The sequence below is a fragment of the Haliotis rufescens genome, unplaced genomic scaffold (genome assembly GCF_023055435.1).
Source record: "Haliotis rufescens isolate VD_foot unplaced genomic scaffold, xgHalRufe1.0.p SCAF_18, whole genome shotgun sequence".
Classification (NCBI taxonomy): domain Eukaryota; kingdom Metazoa; phylum Mollusca; class Gastropoda; order Lepetellida; family Haliotidae; genus Haliotis; species Haliotis rufescens.
In genome coordinates this window covers 23685623-23702639 of record NW_025963868.1, presented here as the reverse complement: position 1 = coordinate 23702639, position 17017 = coordinate 23685623, and the positions used below count along the sequence as shown (strand labels likewise).

Below are 17017 nucleotides of genomic sequence, written 5' to 3'. Positions count from 1 at the left end.
GTGTGTGTGTGTGTGTGTGGTGTGCATGTGTGGTGTGTGCATGTGTGGTGTGTGTGTGTGTGTGTGGTGTGCATGTGTGTGTGCATGTGTATATGTGTGTGTGTATATGTATGTGTGTGTGTATGTGTGTGTATATGTATGTGTGTGTGTGTGCATGTGGTGTGTGTGCATGTGTGTGCATGTGTGTGTGTGTGTGTGTGGTGTGTGCATGTGTGGTGTGTGTGTGTGTGTGTGTGTGTGTGTGTGTGTGTGCATGTGTGGTGTGTGTGTGTGTGTGTGTGTGTGGTGTGCATGTGTGGTGTGTGTTTGTGCATGCGGTGTGTATATGCATGAATGACATACAACAAAACAAGAAGCCAACACATATATAGAAGTTTATAGATTACAACACTGTAGCCAGGTGACACACTGTAAACACCCAATTCTCATAATAGGACGGCTCTCAATATATTCATGGGGTACTAAGTCCTATTCAGTCCCGAGGTCCGCGTGAAAATAAATCCGATGTAATTTTTACAGCTGTTTAAATGCCAAGTCAACTGTTTCCATGGAAGTTTTCCCAGAAAATTCACCGAGCCAAATGTTTACACTGGCGACGTACTTGTACGTGTGCACACCATCCATAACAGTAACTGTCATCTGAAACAAAAGCACCTGATAAAAAACATTATCCGCCTTTTATGGTCGAGTAACTATACAGATAGTTCTCAAGAGAGACCCACATTATTACAAGCACGATTAATGTAGTTTAGTGAGTGTGTGAGGTGAAATGGGGTTTAACGTCACGTCGGAGATTATTGTACTTATGTTTTGGTTTGGTTTGTTGTTTTTCGCCGTACTCAGCAATATTCAAGCTATATGACGGCGGTCTGTAAATAATCGAGTCTGGACCAGACAATCCAGTGATTAATATCATGAGCATCGATCCACGCAATTCGGATTGATGACATGCATCAACCAAGTCAGCGAACCTGACCACCCGATCCCGTTAGTCGCCTTTTACGACAAGCATAGTCGCCTTTTACGGCAAGTATGGGTTCCTGAAGACCTATTCTACCCCGGAATCTTCACGGGTTGCAGCAACGTACATATGTACAACCCGTGAAGATTCCGGGGTAGAATAGGTCTTCTGTACTTATGTAGCAACGTACATATGTACAACCCGTGAAGATTCCGGGGTAGAATAGGTCTTCTGTACTTATGTAGCAACGTACATATGTACAACCCTTGAAGATTCCGGGTAGAATAGGTCTTCTGTACTTATGTAGCAACGTACATATGTGTGTGTGTGTGTGTGTGTCTGCTTGTACCAGTCCGGACTAATGCCGATTTTATAGTCTAGCTCACTGAGATAATATGCCGCAGTTGAACATGAATACCCCACTCAGACACCGAGCCGACAAGTCCTTGTTTAACCCCTTTAATGCCGAGCGCCAGACAGGGTAACAACACGTTTAGTCTTTTAACGTCTTGTAGTATGAATCTGCCTGGGATCGAACCCCGGACCTTCGGCTCACTATATCCATGATGGTTTTCAACTAAGCTTGATCATGTTACAATGAGCACGCACAATGTTTGGCCTACCGCGTCGAGCTGCCAAGCCCAAGATGGGACGATTCCTTTCTTCACGATTTTCACCTTAATCGTTTTTAGTTTGCCAACAAATAGTTCACGAAACTGAAAAGAAGGGAAACGCATATGAACGCATTTTGTGGAAAATAAGCATACAGGTTACACTGTACATTGTAGTAACTGCCTTGCAAAAGAAGGTATACACCCATGTTTGATGGTGGTTAAAACTGAAACAAAGATTTCGAAGGTGATGTATTTTATACGGTATTATAGTGTTTTGGACCATTGTTTCGGCGAAAGTATTGATAACGTTTGCAATTTTTTGGCCAAATCCAATTTTCAAGTCAGTTAACATTCTTTTGCACGGGAGGTTACATACGGACATTCGTCCAAATGTTTAGACACATAATGATTAAAGCGTGCCCGATATCTTAACATACATGAGTGATCGTAAATCCCATGACAGTGTGGTAAACAGGTTTGGGCAGATGTTGCTCGACATGTGTTATTCATTCCAGCTATTTATTGTTAACGGCAGGGTATATGGAGAGGCTGAAGGGAAAATACATATTGTGGTCACCAGGGTTGTAGAGTGAACGATTACTTTATCTGTTCTCCGGATCTTTTTCAATACATTGACATGTTCAACATTAGTGATCGTATAGAGTCCGATCATTATTCCATTAGAATTAACATGTAAATTCCCAAACATGAACAACAAAAATCATAAGCCAACATCTGGTTGCTTTGACGAAAAGATTGTTTGGAATGAATCTCTTTGTGAAACGTTTTTGAACAGCCTGCAGGAAAGGATGGTGTCTTGTAATCAACAACTTCTGAGTAAACTGGATTCTAACATTGATGGGGCTTTAGATGATTTCGTCCATGTTATCCTAGATTCTGCAGATTGTATGAGGAAAAGAACTAGAATTATGCATTATCAACATACCAAGGCACCATTAAGTGACGAATGTAAGATTGCTGGACGGGATGCTCGAAAAGCATTGAGAACATTTAGACGTAGACGTACTGACTCTAATAGAAATCTCTAAATCTACTGCAAACAGAGAAATCACCACAAATCCTGCTATATGAAATTATATAAATCTGACTTGTATAAATTTAAGCTAAAATAACTGAGTGATACTATGCATTCTCCCTCTAAATTTTGGAAACAAATACGTTCATTAAAAAAGCAGACAAATTAAAAAAAATGTTATCTCAAAGGCTGAGTGGCTTATACATTTTATGAAAGTTTTCTTCAAAACTGTTTCAATAGGATGTTTGACAGTGGTATATTCCCCAGTAGTTGGTCTTGTTCTGTAAATATTCCAATACACAAAAAAGGAGTTTATAACAACCCAGACAATTATAGGGGATATTAACAACCCAGACAATTATAGGGGATTATCCTTAATGAGTATTCTTGGAAAGATTTTTACATCAGTACTTAATTCCAGGATTACGAGTTGGGCTAACATGTGAGATAAGATTCCCGAAACTCAAGCTGGTTTTAGAAAAAAATACTCAACGTCAGATCATATGTTCACATTATATGCAATAATACAAAAATGTCTATCACGTCGTAGACACAAAGTGCATGAAGCCTTTGTCGATTAAAAAAAAAGCTTTTGACTCCACTGATCGTTATAAACTATGGTACTGTTTAAGAACTACTGATCTTCAGGGGAAAATGTACTCTATATTAAAAGCTATGTATTCAAATATCAAATCATGTGGACGATGTGGTGACGATGTAACCGATTTTTTTTACTGTCCTTTTGGCCTTCGACAAGGATGTATCTTGAGCCCGATATTGTTCTCATTTCTTTTTAGTGAATTATATTATGAAATGATGGCTAAGGGTTAACATAGTATTCAAATGTTCTCAAATATAATAGAAATTTTGATGCTTATTTTTGCCGATGATGTCATTTTAGTATCAGATCTCTCTGTTGGACTACACAAACAACTGAACATTTTAGAATGTTACACCAAAGAGTGGAAATTATCAGTTAACTATGATAAAACAAATACATGTATTGTCATTTTCAGAAGAGGGGGTCATTTTGTCGATGGTAAATGTGTTAATGTTCTGAGCCATTATACATATCTTGGTGTAATGTTTACCCATACAATGAACTTCAAGAAAAGTATCTCGGACTTAACATCACGTGCAAAGAAGGCCTTAATCAATGTAATGCCTGTCTCGCAGAAAGTACGAGCTTTTACACCGAATACATTTAAAAAACTATTTAATGACCAAATCCAACCAAGCTGTTACTTGGATCAGTATGGGGATTTCAGCGATACGATTGTCTCGAAAAGCTACATCTTTTTGCCTGTAAAACTTTCTTATCCGTTGGTCCATCATGATCAACACTCAATTGTATGGTCTATGGTGAGTGTGGCAGATACTCGTTATACATCAACTCCCAAATTAGATGCTTGAAATACTGGTTTAATATTCTTGAAATGCATGAACGCCGAATCCCAAAACTTGCTTATAATATGCTTGTACATTAGATGACATGGGCAGAGTAACATGGGCATCACATATCAGAAACCTTTTGTTTTCCCATGGCTACGGCTTTGTATGGTTAAACAAAACAGTTGGTGATCTTAAACTCTTTATGAAACAATTTCGTGAACAATCTATAATGTGATTACCAGGAATGGCATTCCACTATAGAAAACAGTTCAAGGTCTGACTTGTATAGAACCTTTAAGAGTCTCATTCAACCAGAAAAATACCTAATCTACATTAACACCAAGAACCCTTCGACGTCCATTTATTTAATTTAGGCTCGGATTGTTAGATCTCATGATAAATGAAGGAAGAAAAATGGCCACTGAAAAGTCGAAGAGGTTATGCCCATTATGTCATTCAGCTATAGAAAGTGAAATTCATTTTACTTTTGTATGTCCTTATTGTGATCTAAGAAACGAGTTTAAACCAGAACGCTATCATGTACCTGCTTTTATTTCTCTTCTTTTTTCAAAAGATGATGCCGTCATATTCAAACTGGCTATATATGTTAAAAATGCACTTTCCCTCAGAACCAAATTGTTAAACATGAGTATATATCCAAATATGTAAACCTACTTATTTGTATATCTTTTATATGCCTTACATGCAATAAGTATCTTTAAATGACTTTAACGACCATTATCAGATAGGATTTTGGCTCCTATCTTGATATTCAAGGACACATGACTACATGAAGTTGTATATAACTTCATCGCAACACATTAAGTATCTATTTTCTCAAATAGTTGGACATGATTAAATGTTCATTCCAAGGAACTGTTGTCACCGCACGACGATTCTGCAGAGGATCTCCGAAAATCATAGTTTCATGTGCCACCGCTGTACCTCGCGTTTTCCTCCTGTCATCCCAGTCATGGCAACAGAATTTTACCTTACAATGTTTCACGAAGAATGTGTTCCATTATGTCCAGTGAAGAAACATGTTATCAAAAGGCTTCTGGAGACAAAGTCTACATATTGATGAGGGGATATCCGATAGCACTCATTGAAGATGGAATATCAAAAGAACTACATCTCGACAGAAAGGAACTATGAGCTATCAAACAGAAGAACGATAAAGACAATAAATCGATTTTCTTTGTATCTACCTGTTACCCATGAATCCAAATATGTTCCACAAAATCCAGGCAAATATCAGTATTTTCAAACGGAACAAAGGAATGGAAATATTTTTGAACTCTGTTAACATTATAAACAGCAAACGCCAAAAAACATTTTAACCAAAGCACGTTTTATATTCAAGTGCTCCAAAAGAGTGGACTGGGCTTACAAGTGCACGAGCGGCGACTGTGGGGCCTGTCAACATAAGATGGAGAGTAGCTCAGTAGCATTTAAAAACAACGGTATTTCCTATGTTCGATGTGATCTCTTTTGTTCTACCAGAAATGTCACAAATGTACTTACCTGCATGGGGTCCGAAGAACAAAAAATTGGACAAAATAAATATTTGCGCGCTCGAATCCGAATGCACATGCAGTAAATAAAATACCCAGGCCAATGTTTATTACCTGTATGTGCACCATGTGTGCGGGAAAAGCAAATCAACTTTACATGTTTATTCTTTTTATAATATGTCTACAACGGACAAACTGAAAAGAAGTCTAAAAGAACAAATATTTTATTAATAAATTCAATCCTGCATTAGAGAGAGAGCATAAATATAACACAAAAAGCGCATCCAACTATTGATGACGTTACAATTAATGTAACTGTCGCATGACGATAGAATGGCTGTTACGTGACGTCATAATCAGTGTAACTTGATGAAACGAAAGAAACGTCGGAGACAGTTTTCAGCGTTGTGTTTTGTAACAAAACTTAAAGATACATTTATCATGGTAAAACATAATCGAGTAGTATATCTGACGGCTGTCTGAAATTAATCGAGGCTGGACCGAACAATCACGTGACTGACATTCTGAGCATCGATCTGTGAGCGAGCCTGACCACACGATACTGTCAGTCACCTCTTACGGCAAGCATGAGTGTCAAGCCGGAATGTCACGGGGGTATTGATCACACAGCGAAGTTATCACACAGGGTATCAAAACATCGATAACACTGTTTCTTTACCTCAAAATGACCTACAGATCCCAGCTTGAATACAAAACCTTTCTTCCGCAGTTTCTTGGTGACCATACCCTTGTCCCCAAGTAGTATAAGAGAGATGTCACAGCCTGTCCCTGCGCCAGACGTAGATCCCGTTATCACGTCCACCATGTACAATGTCCACTCCTTCCTCCCTGAACAAAAAACACATGAGAATGTAGCGCATTTGCTGCCTTAGGCAAGTGGCTTTGTTGTTATAGCTGTTGTATATATTCAAATATGTTTGTGATTAACCCAACCTTGTTGAAATATATATTGAAAGATGAGTGGTAACAACTTATCTCAGTATATCAATTCAGAATGATAGCACAGCATAGCACAGCATATCACTTACAGATATCTTGCTAATCCAACATGTTTTTGAATAAGAGCAACATGTACATCAAGAGTATAGGTTTGGTGCGTGTCTCATCACACATTACTTTCAAAACGTGTGCTTGGAGTCAGTGCACTAGTACTATGTCTGAGTGGGGTATCCATGTTAAACTTCGTCATGGTATCTCAGTGGGCTGGCACTATAAAATCCGCCTTAGTCCGGACAAGAACTGTAGTACAAGCAGACACACACACACACACACACACACACACACACACACACACACACACACACACACACACACACACGCACGCACGCACGCACGCACGCACGCACGCGCACGTGAATGCATGTCACAAAATAAGTGCTACCGGATGTTAAACCCCATTTCACATCCATCTTCACGAACAGGTTAATCCTGACGCCTCACTTTCCGGGCGGTTGGTGTCGCTATATACAAAAATACCAACTTGAAGGATATTACCAGTGATTCGTTCAGCCGGAAATGTGTTAATCCAAATGATTTCACGCGAACAGCATCTGGATTAATGGGTTTTCACAATTTCATTTCACAAAGTGAGGTGAGGTGAAATGGGGTTTAACGTCGCGTCCAAGATTATTGCACTTATATAGCGACGTGCATGTACGTGTGTGTGTTTGTGTGGCTGCTTGTACTAGCCCGGACTGATGCCGATTTATAGTGCTAGCTCACTGAGATACCATGCCGCGGTTTAACTTGAATACCCCACTCAGACACTGTATACTGACTCGGAGCCGACCAGTCCTTGTTTTAGTCCCTTAATGCCGAGCGCCAGACAAGTACCATCTTTTAACGTCTTTTGGCATGACGCGGCCGGGTATCGAACCCCGGACCTTCCGCTCTCCGGGCGGACGCTCTACCACCAGACCACGGAGGCGGTCTCATTTCACAAAGACTAATTGATATCCGTGTGCTGACAGCAAGTAAGTAAGCTTGTGTCAGCAATATTCCAGTCATATGACGGTGGTCTGTAAATTATCGAGCCTGGATCGATTCGCGCAATTGGGATATGATAACACGATGAATCAACCAAGTCAGCGAGTCACCTCTTACGACAAGCATAGTCGCCTCTAATGGCAAGCATGGGTTTTGAAGACCTATTCTACACCGGATCTTCAGTGAGTGAGTGAGTGAGTGAGTGAGTGAGTTTGGTTTTACGCCGCTTTTTAGCAATATTCCAGCAATATCACGGCGGGAGACACCAGAAATGGGCTTAACACATTGTACCCATGTCGGGAATCGAACCCGCGGGGTCTTCGGCGTGACGAGCGAACGCTTTAACCACTAGGCTACCCGACCGCCCCTCCGGATCTTCAGGGGTCAAGTAGCTGATATATTAAGATAACATAAAAGTGAATTATATTTGCTGTTTACATATCAAAGTTTGCTAAATTGTGACATAATGTTTAGCCACAGCAAGGCTACTTCTTCACAACAGATTGTGCTAGGCGCAGCATAACTGGACTGAGGGAGGGCCAGGCCACCCTTCCCCTCGCTCATCAGCAACCATATGCTTCTTGTGGGTCACCTGCTTGGTAGTATTGGACGAAAAACTGCCGGAGGTGACGGAGGTTAAGTTGATGGTACAGACAGATAAGAGAGATGATTTAACAACTGTAAAACCTTATTCCATCGACAAAGAAACAGGCGAAAGCTGAAACTTTACAGAACAAAGGCAGTTATGTCTAGTCTCTTACTGACTCTTGAGGATATTTAATAAGAAAATGTATTGAGTGTTTATGTGTGTGTGTGTGTGTGTGTGTGTGTGTGTGTGTGTGTGTGTGTGTGAATGTGAAGAAGAAGATTTTTATCTAAATTTTACGCAGTATTCGGCATAATAATTGCAAAGTAGTTCGGGTACAATGCCCTGCCAGTGTGACCTATGTGACACTAAAGTTATTAAAATGTGTAAAACACTTATAGATTAAAAGAAAACACTTTAAGTGAGTAAAATAACCCATCAGTATAGGCACACCCAGTCCCCCAACCTCAAGTCTGCATGTACTCCCGTGTACCCAAACTGAAACCACTGTTTTAAGGTTAAATGCGTCTCATAAACATTAGAAAATGATAACAAAATTGGAATATATCAAACCGTTGATAACTGCAATGATGTGATGCATTATACATATAAAGGTCGTGACAGAACTATTAGCGAGAAAGGGATTAATAGAGAAATGATATTTCACATTTATCATCAGAGTGTTTCCGAACATTTTGTATTCATTGTAGGATTGTTTCCACATTATCGTCGATTAGTTCATGTATCATGAATGAGGTAAGGAGGTGAGTTACAAAATCAATAGAGAGATGCTCAATCTGCACATATGTTTCAGTATTGTTCCAATTACGACACACATGAGTTCATGGTCAGATCTAACTTTTAACGAATAAAAAATGAGGCATAGTTACATGTGACAAAGAAAGGTTAGACTCGAACCCTTCAAAAAGATACGATCAGCATTAGTAGTAGTGCGCGGTTTTGGCAGTGACTGGGGCCGATCGATACCAATATGTTTGTTCAGTCTATGAAGAGTCTAGCCTGCATTATTCAGAAATGTATTTGAGGATGGACTGGTGCGTTATTAAAAGTATATGAGTATAACCCGTGTGTTGTGTTCAGTCCGTGTATGCAAGGGCCGGTACATGAATGTTGAGAGAGACAGTTCGGTGTAAGCGTCGATAGACCAATCACTCCTTGACTGAGATGACCCGAGTCTGACCAAGCAAGTTGCTAAGTCTAGCTTACCTTGCCTATAACGACACGGAACGGCAATAACATAGGTAACTGCAGGAGGGCTCAGATAACCCCAAAACACAGTTACGACACGGAACGGCAATAACATAGGTAACTGCAGGAGGGCTCAGTTAACCCCAAAACACAGTTACGACACCTGCATAATATTATGTATTTTCTTTAAAAATCGATAACTTCTCGCTCTGTTACAGTGTCTACACCCTCTATATAATCCTTTTCTGAGCCATTTCGAGAATTAAAATACAAACCGAACTTTTGTTTTGGTATAACTAGAGCTGTTCCTGAAGCACTAAAAAAAACTTGGAACAAGCCCTAATAGAACAACCAAGCGGAAGATAGCAAACACAGATATTAAGTACAAAATCTCTATCCACACACGATGCTACCTTGAACCTAAGAATGTCATCTGTGTCATTGTCTAAAATATCCACATTCGTTAAAAAAGAAATTAGAAAACAAGCACCCACCCGACCCGACCCGTGTTAAGCTTGTGAGTCAGTGATATTCCTATTACTGCCTATCCAAATAAAATTCGAACCCACAATCATAGGTTCCTGGCGTTCCCAAGGGACGCAACTCTGCACAGCGAATCGCGGCGCCTTAGACGACTGGGCCACCCCTGCCCCCTGTTTATTTGAAGAAACGTCAATACCTTTATGCTGCTTCGAATTACTTCTGTGAGGCTTGCTTATCCCGTTCTTTGTGGACAGGCTTTTAATATATTCCGAAAGTGTTTCGTTGTTCTGAAAACATAGAAGAAAGTGAAGAAACATTATTGAAAAAACAAACAATTCCGCCTTGTCCAGGCCAGAGAAGCTATTGACATCGAACATGTCCAACTCAGCCCATTTAGTCGGACCCGTGAAGATTCCGGGGTAGAATAGGTCTTCAGCAACCATTGCTTGCCGTAAAAGGCGACTATGCTTGTCGTAAAAGGCGACTAACGGGATCGGGTGGTCAGGCTCGCTGACTTGGTTGATACATGTCATCGGTCCCAATTGCGTGGATCGATGCTCATGGTATTAATCACTAGATTGTCCTGTGCAGACTCGATTATTTACAGACCGCCGTCACATAGCTGGAATATTGCTGAGTGCGGCGTTAAACAACAAACCAACCAACCAACCCATTTAGTCACCTCCTACTAGATGCAAATGTTACTTGGAACCGAGTCTAGCCCCAATAAGTGGATTGGTACATAGTTAAAACATATGAACTGGCTATGAAAGAGCGAATATGCAGGTGACATTTAAGTTCAAACGCCAAGGCCAGAAGAAGAACAGTCTCGATTATCTAATGGTGATACAAATATACGAATGGAGAATTATTGGATAAATAAAAAATAAGTTTTACAGGATCAGGTAGACATTCAAAATGTAAAAAAAAGACAAGCTGAAATTAACCCGTAAACAGTTGAAGAAATACGTCTTTTGTAAGTTTTCTTCTCCTTCGATGTGACATCGCAGCTCGGAGGGCACTGCGGTGACGTTAGTGCAACTGTGGGCATGACGGCACAGTATCAGACACATCGAAAGCAGATGACGACGTCTGTCGAACGTCGGAGATGTTGCTCTGGCGGCTGTACCCGTGCTTGCTGCTCCCAGGAACACGTAGATGAAGGTCGAACAATAGAACACCATTCTACTTACGTCCCCCATGTTCTCTCAACTGTGAGGAAAAGAGAGTCATTGCGACAATTGGTCACATACCGACACGTGCACTGAGGTGTGGTATGTATGGGACCGACTATTCAATATTCTCTCTGAGTGTGAGAGTGTGTGTGTGTTTTGTTGTTGTTGTTTGTTTTTTTTGTTTTTTTGTTGTTGTTTTTTTTTTTTTGGGGGGGGGGGGGTTGGATTTCTCACTAAACATACCAATAGGAATATCGGAGTACAGTTTCTTAATTGTATCATCAGACAGTATAAGGCCGCCGGCCCCAAATTCATACAAAAGCGTAATCATACATAAAGAATAATACACACCATTACAATTAACGATTTACTTAATCGTAGGTAACACTGTTTGCATTACGTATGGGGTATATTAGAACCATACTGATCTGCCCTTGATGCGCATGGGCTAAAGAGCCTGTCACACACTACCGTTGTACCTCGACGGGCTAAACTGGAGCAGACAATTAACAACAGCGAGAAAATCGGCGGCGCTCCGACGAGAAAGCACTGAAAATTGACCCTGGCAATACCAATGTGGTACCGGCGATCCCGTTGTTCTACCGTTGTTCTACCGTTGTCTTACCGATGTAAGAGCCCATGTGCTCCCGAATACCACTTTTCTGTCACCTTAGTTTATTACCTCAGTCACATATACAACGGTCACCGGACAATGTTGGGGCATCGGTGAGTTTCACCGATGCCCCGGCATGCCACAGAGTATTGCCCCTACTGTGACATATCGGTGCAGTGGTCATGAAACCAAAGATGAGAGGTAAATATAGGGTGTCCGATGGATTTAGGACAAAATGGTAGGCTTATACCGTCCAGTGACTGACCGGTCATCTAGCGGGAATCGACCAGTAATCTCCCGATACCGCGACGGTGCCCGTCCGATGTAAACCAAATCGGACGGGTATGCCCGGATGAACACCGCCCGTTTCCTGCTCGCTATAAAAGGAGCCCGCTCAGTGCCCTGCCGATCATAGTTCGTGTTCGCCGTCGAAACTGCTGCAAGAACTGTATCACATTTGTAAATTTGGGGAGTCTGAAACTTCGGAGATGAAGAGTGGGGAGGCAAAGGGAACTTTGGCCTCTAGCGTACTGCATACGGAGCCAGACCAGTGGGTGTGGAGGGAGAGGCACCCTGAAGACATTCTAAGCTGCTCATCCCATTCAGCCCATTATATATACTCCGGAACAGGCACGTCAACGTTCCCGGTGTCCGAGTTATTTTCTTCCGATGTGTCCACCGGGGTCTTCCCAATGTCAAAAACATTGCCAATGCTCACAGATGATCGTCCGGTGCCCCGTTGGGTATCTCTCAATTTTGCCGATTTTCAGCCCTTTCGGGCATCGTAAACTAATGTTTCTCGGCATCGGTGGATGTGTGACTCAGTCATTACCGATGCGCCGCCGATGTGATACCGATGTACCACCGTTGACCGGAGCTGTAGCGAAGTGATACCGTTGCACTGCCGATTTGACGATGGAGCTTGGGTATCACATCGGCGGCGCATCGGTACTACTTCGGTGGTACTCGGTAGTTTACGGTATCACATCTGTACCAGTACGGTACACACTGAGGCCACCGGAGAGCCGCCGATCCATTACGGGGCGCTACCGGTACTGTACCGACATTAACGAAGCCATACCGGAGTACTGCCGTTGTACTGAGTTGTACAGTTGTAGTCCCGTTACTCGCTCCGGCAGCCCAACGGCGGAAATTGTTCAGCATGTTCAAAAATTTCTATCGTCGCCTCCGACGATCGCCTCCGAATTTGTGCTCCAGTGTAGCTCCGGCGACCCAAATCGGCTAGGTGTGACAGGTCCTTTAGCGGCAGAATTTTTGGCGATTATACCTCCCGGCGCGAACGCGCTTCAGTCGCTTGCAACAATTGCCTATTGTCACTGTTTGAATAGCACAGACAAGGGTGTTGATTTAAGCGGGGTTCTACATGCCATCTTCTTGTCTGGAATATTTAGTGTTTTACACGATCATTCTTTTAACTAATGTACAGAAATACAACAAGCTTCAACGTTGACAAAACAGTTTATGATCGATATGCTATCTCGCCGCCGCCTCTCATTAATGTATTATTGATGGAAATGTATAGCTTGTGCCTTAAAGGTCTGGGGAATTATATACCTCCATATCTTAACCAGATCTTTTAACTTTCATGTGAAGAAAGGCATTGTTTCACACTGAATATACTAGTCTCTGGTGTCGTAGTCAGGATGGTTATAATGTTGTTATTTTTGCACATTAATCCAACCTTTCGTAAATATAATAATGAGTGAGTGAGTGTGTGGCCATTTACGCCGCTTTTTGCAATATTCCAGCAATATCCCGGCGGGGGACACCAGAAATAGGCTTCACACATTGTACCCATATGGGGTATTATAATGAGTATGAATGTGTATACGTATTAATGTGTAACTCAATACGGGTCATCTACTGAAGTGACTCTGAAAAGTCAATGTAAAGAATAAAGAGGTTGTCACGTATTCAACATCTGTCATATTACGTCTATACGCGCCGGAAGTGGAGAGTTGCCCGGGGAGACAATTCTGTTTAATTTCCCTGAGGGTGTTCTAATAGCACTATTAAAACAGTTCCCCTTAACTAAATTCATTATTAAAATTTAGTTACTATTTCCATATCTTTCCTTTTCTGGTCTTCTATTGCCACGTTTCAAATTTCCACAAATGTGCTCGTGTAACAAATGCTATACATGAGATTACATTCTCTTTGTTAAACCCGTGAAGATCCGGGGTAGAATATAGGTCTTCAGCAACCCATGCTTGCCGTAAAAGGCGACCATGCTTGTAGTAAGAGGCGACTAACGGGGTCGGTTGGTCAGGCTCGCTGACCTGGTTGAAGCATGTCATCAATTTCAATTGCGTGGATCGATGCTCATGATATGAATCACTGGATTGACTGGTCCAGATTCCGTTATTAACAGATCGCCGTCATATAGCTGGAATATTGCTGAGTGCGGCGTAAAACAACCAACCAACCAACCAACCAACTAGTACTAGAATTAATACTTTACAAAGAGAATGTTATCCAAGGTATAACATGTGTTACATTTGACCACTTTTTGTATTCAAATGAGTTTTAAGCATATTCAATCATATGAAGGCAGACACATTCTCAAAAGCAGCCACATTGTTTTAAAAAGGCACATGTCAAATTAGCAAGTTGAAAATGGGCTTTTGCTGTTCTTATCTAAAATATAAAATATAAATCATGCAAATGTAAATGTACACATGCTTAAGGCCGTCATCTTGTAAATGCGATCATCAAAATACGTACCAAGCAGCCTCAAGTCAGCACCTATAGCTGTTGTCGAATAGGGAAATAACTGTGCTCCTCCAAGAAAGAAAGGTTTTCTCTCCGACAATGACGTAGATGAAAGGTGAGACTAACAGAACACTTTCCGTGTGAAATATTAATCAGCTTGACTTAAAATATTCAACCTTTGATGTGATCTGTATACCTTTCAGTAGTTCACTCACAAATAGAAACTGCCCATTGTAGATTCACCAAGAAGGGACACTTGAGTACCAAGGTCTACATCGTTGTTCATTTATTAAACAAGCAGACCTTGCGATACGTTCTTATTTCTGCGAGTGTTCGAAACCCAGTTCGCCCTGATTATGTTTCATGGCTTGTCAGCACCATACTGAGGCACGTGGGTTTCACAAAAGATGCATACGTCTGAGATCTGCGTCACTTCGGGCTCTCTTCCAACATTAATTGAGCTGACACGCCGTGATATATCTGGAATACTGTTCAAAGCGGAGTTGAATCCAACTCACTCACTCACTCCTTTTACAAGTGTATTCCAACAAATTTCATATTTCGTTAACCCTGTAACTACACCCGCAGCCCCTCAAGTTTTTTCTTTAAGTCTATTGAGCGACCACCCCTTACCTCACAAGCATGTCACCTATCTTATTCCAGGATCCCTCTTTGTATCACTACCAATGAGATAAAATCTAGCGCCACATCGGTAATATACTCTTCATAAAAGTAGGAGATACTCGCAAATAACAGGGAATTTCAAAACTTGGAAGAGATATTAGTTTCCAGTGAGAATGTATTGGTGATAATGAAGCAATTGGAAACATAATGAAGCAATTGGAAACACATCTCAGCACCTGCCGCTTGCTAGCATGGCGCTTTTGACCGCCCCTAAATCAATCGCTTCCATGTCGTATGATTTGTATCCGTTTGAGTGATCTGGTCGTACAATCGTGTTTAGTTTGAAACGAAAAGTTCCTGATAGAAATAATGCCATAAAATATGCTTTGAAGGGACACTGCCGCGGGAGCCAATGAAGGTCTAGATCTAGATATCTTTACAAATACATGTGTGTACTTAACTGCATTCATTCGCCATGCTGCATTTAATATAAGCGGAAACACCCTCATCATAATCATTTTGGACACTGATGCATCCAAATCGGAATTATCATTTACAAGCAACCCGTGAAGATCCAGGGTAGAATAGATCTTCAGCAACCCATACTTGCCGTAGAAGGTCACTATGCTTGTCGACTGTGCTTGTCGTAAAAGGCGACTAACGGGATCGGGTGGTCATACTCGCTGACTTGGTTGATGCATGTCATCGTATCCCAATTGCGTGGATCAATGCTCATGATGTCAATCACTGGATTGTATGGTTCAGACTCGATTATTTACAGACCGCCGTCATATAGCTGGAATCCTGCTGAGTGCGGCGTTAAACAACAAACAAACAAACATTTACAAGCCTGAACATGAGAACATATCATTGATGTAAGGTTAATTGTACACATTCCTTTTGTGGCACAATAGAAATTCACAATCTGATATTTACATTTAGTACTAACTACTAAATGACTTTATCGCGCGTATCCGAACCATTGGCTAATTACGCCCGTAACCCAATCACCCCTCGTAATCATCCCGCCTTTTGTTACAGTCCATCATTCGCGCACCGTCCCTCTTCAAGTACACACGTGTTTCGCTGTATCTAATCGCTTTCCCACCCACCCACCCACCCACTCCTTTTCTTTCCTTTTCAGCCGGATGTGTGCCCTTCACCTGGAATGCTAATCGCTTCTTTTCTTCAGCGTTTTTTCTTTTCTATTACAGTTAATTACGTGTAATTCCCACGTATATGGGCCCGGCGGCGGAAGTCGTCTTGTCAAGCGGTAGCTGACAGTTGGGTCAGCGGCGGTAGTCGCACAATGATTTTGCTAATGGGGCCAGGCAGTGGGATCTGCTTTGGCCGGCTACCTGGGGCCGGGCAGCGGTAGTCTGACTAAGGCCAGCAGCGGGAGCTGCTTTTGGCAGCGTGGGAGTTGCCAAGCAATGGTAGCGTTTAAATATGCTACCGTGGGGGCCGGACAGCGGTAGCAGTCTCAGGCCGGCAGCGCTAGCTGCGAATCGCCGTTGGCCACGCTAGTGGCCATGGCAACGGTAGCATTTTGGTATACACAATTAGCAACTTAGTAGCCCACTAGTACCTGCACACCCTCGGCCATTTAACCCAATCTCATCTTCTGTTTTTATTATAGGCACGGGCATCCACGGCTCGGTGGCACGTGCCTCTCCTTGGCATATCACGGGATAAATCAATACCTTTCTCATGATGTGGAACATTCCATTCTTCTTATCAGTGTCTTGATCTTAAATGCCACCTTGTTTGTGTGAGAAAACTTCAACCTTTAAATGCAAAACTGAAATCATATTTTTTGTGGAATTAATCCATAAATATTTAGTTACATTATTTTAGTTATTTGATAGTTGGATGTATGTACTAGTTGGTTTTAAAATAACTCACTCGTAACAGTAGTGTGAGTGAGTTGGGTTTAACGCCGCTTTTAACTTTATTCCAGTTATATCACGGCGTGTCAGCTTAATGTGGGAGGAAAGCCCGAAGTGATGCAGGTCTCAGACGTTTACCACTTCGGTGAAACCCACGAGCACGGGTATGGTTGACAAACCT

At 41.7% G+C, this 17017-nt stretch overlaps 1 long non-coding RNA gene across 1 annotated transcript; it reads right to left on the bottom strand.

Moving 5' to 3' along the window:
* Nucleotides 1-357: 357 nt before the first annotated feature.
* On the bottom strand, nt 358-14387 carry LOC124133016. Its single transcript, XR_006860852.2, has 5 exons — nt 14336-14387; nt 9999-10089; nt 6197-6366; nt 1585-1677; nt 358-639 (listed from the first exon to the last, which is right to left on the bottom strand). It is a non-coding gene; the product is annotated as an uncharacterized LOC124133016 (long non-coding RNA).
* Nucleotides 14388-17017: the final 2630 nt, after the last annotated feature.